Below are 6695 nucleotides of genomic sequence, written 5' to 3' on the forward strand. Positions count from 1 at the left end.
ACTCGTTTAGAGAGAGAACAGGAAAGAAACCAAACCCAAGGAATTTCCACTTACGTTCTTGATCCTGTTCTTACACAGAGCCCCAGCACGCTTCCTCGCTTGTGGCTGCCCCGCTTGGATGAGAGAATCTCCACTTCTCCCCTTCTCTGCAGTGACCGCGAGACAGAGCTTGACCCAGCGCTGCCCTGCTGGAGGCCACTGGGCTCAGGGTCCACCCAGGCTGACCGAGCAGAAGCCAGCAGAAGTTTCCAGAAGGGGCCATTGAAGTGAAAACTTCAGGCAGTGACTGTCAGCCTCCTTAAGGCTTTTTGCCCTGTTTTGACTCATGGCCTCAGAATAGCTTCAGAATTAATGGGAAAATGGCTGCTTTTGCACTACCAGTTTGGTCACAAGTTTCTTGGTGTCTGTGTCCCCCTCCAGCCCTGGGTCTGTCATTTCTGGCGGGGGAAGGCGTCTGGGTGGGAGCGCCTTTGGGGAGACTGCACCGTGGGATGTAGTGGGCCGGCTCGGCTGCCTGTGACGACTGAAAGCTCTGGTGGGTGAGTGGCCTGCGGCCTGCTCCCTGAGCTCCTCCCAGAGCAGCCCTCCGACCTTCTTCACACCTGGCGACCTGGGAGATGGCAACAGAAGCTCGTCTTCAAGGATGATTGTGGAGGGGCGGTGGTGACAGCTCCTCCCCAGCGCTCTGAGTCAGTGCCGCGCTGGAGCTGCTGAGGTGACACATGGAAGGAGAAAGGGGATGGGCACAGTGGTCTGCCTTTCCTCAACACTTGTCCCCTTGACCTGCTTACAGTAGGTGACCTTCAAGTCAGAACGTCTGGCTTTTCCAAAGTGCCTGGATAACTAGGAACGGTGAGCGAGGAATTGTATTTACGCGTGCGGGATGTAACTCCTAAGACACTGGATTTACATGTTATGCAAATTCTCCAGGTTGGATCTGAGAGACATAGAAAAATAGATGTGATCTGTTTTTCACAGGAGAGCAAGGAGAGGTTGTGTACTCACAGAATGTGTGTTCCTTTGGACACTTCTTACTCTGGGGCTCAGGGGTTATAGGCACCTCCCTCCAACCAAGTCCCGAGGCAGCGGCCAGATGAAGCAGGGCCATGTAGCCACAGAAGGAGCTGGAAGTGGGCAACCCTGGGAGGGTTGGGATTTTTTGTTTTTGTTTTCAAGGATAGCTTTACTGAGATACAATTTACTATCCTAAAGCCACCCATTATTTATTTGGCCACAGCATGCAGCGTGTGGGATCTTAGTTCCCAGACCAGGAATCGAACCTGTGCCCCCTGAGGTGGAAGCTCGGAGTCCTAACCACAGGACCGCCAGGGAAGTCCCACAAGTCACCCACTTAAAGCAGACCATTCAGCGGTGTTTAATATTCACAGGTTATGCGGTCAATTTTAGAACTTTTTCATGGAAAAAGTGGAAACCATGTATCCATTATCAGTTACTTGCCATCTTCCTCCAGCCCCTCCCAGCGCTTGGCCGCCACCAGTCTACTTTCTGTCTCTACGGATTTGCCTATCAGAATAGGCAGTCCAGAATAGGCAGTCCAGAACTGTTTGCATAAACGAGATCATAAATACGTGGCCTTTTGTGGCGGCTTCTTTCACTCAGCATCGTGTTTCCAAGGCTCATCCATGGGGTGACACGTACCAGAACGTCATTCCTTCTTACAGCCGAATAGCACTCCCTGGTATGGAGACACCCTGTCTTTTTTATCCGTTCGTACAGTGATGAGCATTGGGGTTGTTTCCACGCTTTGGCTGCCGTAAACGATGCTGCTGCAGACATTCACGTGCAAGGTTTTATGAGACACACCCTGGAGGGTTTGAAGCAGAGGAGCAGACACAGTGCTGTTTGGCTAGAAGAGTGGAGAAAGGGGGCCACGGAAGAGACCCCCTGGTGAGCAGTTGTCCTGCCGAGCCAGGTGGGTGGCAGGGGGAGTGAAGAGAAGCTGGTTGATCTGAGTCATATGTAGGAGGACCGGTTGGCAAGACATGGGTGGGGGTCAAGGAAAAGGAGGGGTAGAGATGACCCTCGGATCCTTCTTGAGCAGCAGGGGCCCTGAGGTTGCTGTCGACTGAGACAGGGAGCCCTGGAGGAGGGCGAGCTGGCGTGCAGTGGGGAGGGAGGGTGGACCAGTTGCCTTTGGTGTCTGTGGCAAACGTCTGGAGCAGCAGAACGTGGTCACCTGGAGCTCAGGAGACAAGACTGAGCAAGGGATCAGGGTTGTGGGTGTGGAAGTGGTCCTGAAGCCCTCGCCCTGGGTGAGCCCTCACCCGCTCTCCTCAAAAGAGGGAAGAGGGCAGAATTCGGGGCCGGGCCCTGGGGACTGGACGAGGAAGCAGCAAAGGAGACGAGGAAGAGGCCAGAGAGGCAGGGGGCAAACCAGGGCTGCACAGCGCGGGGGCAGCTGGGCGTCCAGGAAACGGCCCCTGTGGCCATACTCCCCCAGGCCCCTCGACCTCCACCCTGCTCTTTTCCTGCAGGTCCCGGTTGTACCCAGACTGCCTAGCACGCCTTCCCTCTTCTTCTGAGAGACCTTCCTCCGCTGCCAGGTTGTTGAGAGGACAAAGTGCATACTCCTGGCCCGTAGGTATGCTGCAAGGTCAGAGACAGTGAGCTTGGAGTCACGAGACCCAGGGCTTTATTCCAGGCTGCGTGGCCTTGGGCAGGGCCCTTAACCTCTGCTCCCTTCATTCATCTGTTTTCAAACAAGCCCATGTTGGGACTTACCTGGTGGCGCAGTGGTTAAGAATGCTCCCGCCAATGCAGGGGACACGGGTTCGAGCCCTGGTCCGGGAAGATCCCACATGCCGCGGAGCAACTAAGCCCGTGTGCCACAACCACTGAGCCTGCGCTCTAGAGCCCATGAGCCACAACTACTGAAGCCCGCATGCCTAGAGCCCGTGCTCTGCAACAAGAGAAGCCACCGCAATGAGAAGCCTGCACACCGCAGCGAAGAGTAGCCCCCACTCTCCGTAACTAGAGAAAAGCCCGCGTGCAGCAATGAAGATCCAACGCAGCCAAAAATTAATTAATTAATTTAAAAAAAAAAACAAGCCCATGTCACCAGGTTGGCCTGAGGATCCAGCGGGATTGCATCTGTAGATGTCTTACAAACTTTCATGTGACGGGACCGGTACTGATTATGATTTTGGCGTTCAAGGCCTTTCACAGTCTGAGCCTGGTCCAGTCCTCCAACTCTTTGGCCTCCAACCCTTCTGAGGGTCCCTGGCTTTCACCAGCATCCACCGTTCTCTCTGATCTGAGGCCAATCTGCTCAATTTCCTGACCTGCTCCCCGTGAACGCTGGTTCCACCACAGTCTCCAAACTCCGAACACAGGACCACTCCTTGACCCGTCCTGTGAGCCCACCCTCCTGCCTCCATCAAGCCCGATGCCCTGCTTCCATGACCCGCTTGCCGGTGGTGGTCAATCTTATCTGCAGCCGGGAGCAGTGGAGCCACGGTGAGGACTCCAGACTCGGGGGTGGCCTTGGACGGGTCGCTTTGAGAGTTAGTAACCAGGTCAGTAACCTTAAACAAGTTACCTTTCTAAGCCTCCGGTCAAGAAACTGAGGTCAATAAACCATCTGAGGATTGCACAGGATAATGTGGGTTAATCAGTGCTAGCTCCCACACCTGGTAATTTATTCGGAGTCCAGCCTACTCCTGGGCAGCCCTGTGCCCACCCACGACTCTTGTTGAGGGCAAGGGAATTCATCCAATATTTTCATTTTTTTTTAATTTAAATCTTTGATCCGTTTGAAGGCTGTCCTGGTGATCAGTGAGAGCTTGGATCCATCTCTCTTTGTTTCCAGATGGCTGCCCAGTTGCTCAGATAGTATTTCTTAAAAGATCCATTGTCAGGGACTTCCCTGGAGGTCCAATGGTTAAGACTCAGCGCCTCCACTGCAGTGGGCGTGGGTTCTATCCCTGTTCGGGAAATCCCGCATGCCACGCATGTGGTACAGCCAAACAAAAACAAATTATCCATTGTCAGCTCTTAGATCTGAGAGGATGCATTTTGTACACTGAGTTTCAGTATGGTGGGGTCCTATTTCTCCACTTTACGTCCATGGGCCCGTGCTAGGCACGCGGGGGTGGTTCCTGAGACTTCACAGCAGCTTAGGACATCTGATGGGGCTGTACCTCCCCCATCGCTCTCCCTTCTCGACGCGTCCTGGCTCTTCTTGCTTGTTTATGTTTTCAACGTAAACTTTAGAATCAGCTTGTCTAGTTCGAGAAAAAAAAAATGCCTCTGAGTGTTTTTATTTGGATCATGTTAGATTTATAAACTACCTTCGGAAGAATTGGCATTTTTTAAAATTTATTTATTTATAAATTTCGGTTGCATTGGGTCTTTGTTGCTGCACGCAGGCTTTCTCTAGTTGCAGCGAGCGGGGGCTACTCTTCATTGTGGTGCGCGGGCTTCTCACTGCAGTGGCTTCTCTTGTTGTGGAGCACGGGCTCTAGGCACGCGGCCTTCAGTAGTTGTGGCACGTGGGCTCAGTTGTTGTGGCTCGCAGGCTCAGTAGTTGTGGACTTTGTGCATGTCGGTGGGAATATAAATTGGTGCAGCTGCTGTGGGAAACAGTACGTAGGTTCCTCAAGAAATTAAAAATAGCCTTCCTGGCAGTGACATTCAGCCGGCCAGTCAGGACGATGGACTTTCCGTCCTAGAACCATGGCCCAGTTTGTCCGTAACCACGCAGAGAAGGTCCCGGCACTGGTCAATGCTGCTGTGACTTTCTCAAAGCCTTGATTGGCCACATTTTGCCACTATGCCAAGGTTGAGCTGCTTCCTCCAACCTTGCTGGGTTCCCTACAGCTATTCAGAGCTTGAAAAAAATTTGTCAATAGTGCTCAAACTGGTAGCTTCCAACAGCTCACAGTTAAGCAAGCTCTGCTCAATGGTTTGGTGGCCCCTGAGGTGTGTGGTGGTGGTTTTATGTTGTCAAGATCATAGACAAGCGTGGCATCATTGGCTATGATGTTTGAAGACCAATCTTTAACATGTGATTATATCTGTTTTATTATTTGGGTGTTCTTGGACCATGTGTGAGCAGACTGGTATTTGAATAAAATGAGACAGTGTGTCAAAAAAAAACATTAAAAGTAGAACCCTGTGATCCAGCCGTCCCACTCGGGGTATTTATTCAAAATAACTGAAATCAGAATCTCGGAGAGATATTAACATTCCTATGTTGACTGCAGCACTATTCACAATAGCCAAGATGTACAAACAACCCACATGTCCATCAACAGATGAATGGATAAAGAAGACAGGATACACAAACACACACAAGAAGACTGTTCAGCCTTAAAAAGAAGGAAATTCTGCAACATGCAGCAACATGGATTAACACTGAAGACATTATGCTTTAGTGAAATAAGCCAGTTCCGGAAGGATGATTCCACTTATATGAGTTATCTAAAGTAGTCAAATGCATAGAATCAAAGAGTGGAATCGTGGTCACCAGGGGCTGGGGGAGGGGGAAATGAGTTATTGATCAACAGGCAGAAGATTTCAGTTCAGCAAGATGAGTAAGTCCTAAAGGTCTGCTTAGTACATTTTATGTGTATAATGTATACATAAAAACTTCAGAGGGTAGCTCTCATGCTGTGTTCTTCTTTTTAATTTATTTTATTATTTTTTAAATTAATTAATTAGTTAATTTTTGGCTGTGTTGGGTCTTCGTTGCTGCGTGCGGGCTTTCTCTAGTTGCAGAGAGCAGGGGCTACTCTTCATTATGGTGTGCGGGCTTCTCATTGCGGTGGCTTCTCTTGTTGCGGGCGCAGGCTCTAGGCTGGCGGGCTTCAGTAGTTGTGGCACGTGTGCTCAGTAGTTGTGGCTCGCAGGCTCAGTAGTTGTGGCACATGGGCTTAGTTGCTCCGCGGCATGTGGAGGATCTTCCCGGACCAGGGCTCGAACCTGTGTCCCCTGCATTGGCAGGCAGATTCCCAACCACTGTGCCACCAGGGAAGTCCCCTCGTGCTGTGTTCTTACCACAATAAAATTTTAAAAATTAAAAAGATATAAAGAAAGCTCATTGTCTATAATAGCTGGTTCTGGAACCTCATGGAAGAGAGAAAGTGGGAAATACCCATGTGAAGGAAAAAAAATATTCTTTGCAAAGCACCACAAGGATTCTAATGCATGAGGAGCCCTGCTCTGGCCCATCCTCCTCCTTTGGTGGGATGGGTGGGAGAACGGGTGCCTAGAAGCAGTAATGAGGGTCTTGCCCAAGCCCTTAGAGCCTCACCTATCCTGTGAACAGTCACCCTGTTTTCAGCTCTGGTGAGGGCAGACCAGCAAGGACCAGATCAGGGGTGCCTTCTTGCGCTCCATCTACACCCCTCACCCTAAGACTTAAAAATGAGGAGGAAAATGCATATTTTAAGTTACTAATTGTTTTCCCTCCCAACCCTTGTTTCCTTTCCTGGCCTGATGAGCTGGTCTGAACAGAAGAAAAAGGTGGTTGAACATTCCCCCCGCCCTTCCACCTTCTGCTCTTAGACTCCCAAGGGATCTGGAAGCAGTGGGAAACGCTCTGAAGTCTGTCTCAGTCAGCTCAGGCTGCGGTAACAAAACACCACATCTTGGGGAGTCCAAGATCATGGTACCAGTGGATTTGGTTCTTGGTGAAGACTCCCTTCCTGGCTTGAGATGGCTGCCCCCTCCTT

At 50.9% G+C, this 6695-nt stretch overlaps 1 pseudogene; it reads left to right on the top strand.

The window, feature by feature from the left end:
* The first annotated feature begins 81 nt into the window (after positions 1-81).
* Positions 82-5866, top strand: LOC137212009 (ATP synthase subunit g, mitochondrial pseudogene; annotated as a pseudogene).
* Positions 5867-6695: the final 829 nt, after the last annotated feature.

The sequence above is a fragment of the Pseudorca crassidens genome, chromosome 19, assembly GCF_039906515.1.
Source record: "Pseudorca crassidens isolate mPseCra1 chromosome 19, mPseCra1.hap1, whole genome shotgun sequence".
Taxonomy (NCBI): domain Eukaryota; kingdom Metazoa; phylum Chordata; class Mammalia; order Artiodactyla; family Delphinidae; genus Pseudorca; species Pseudorca crassidens.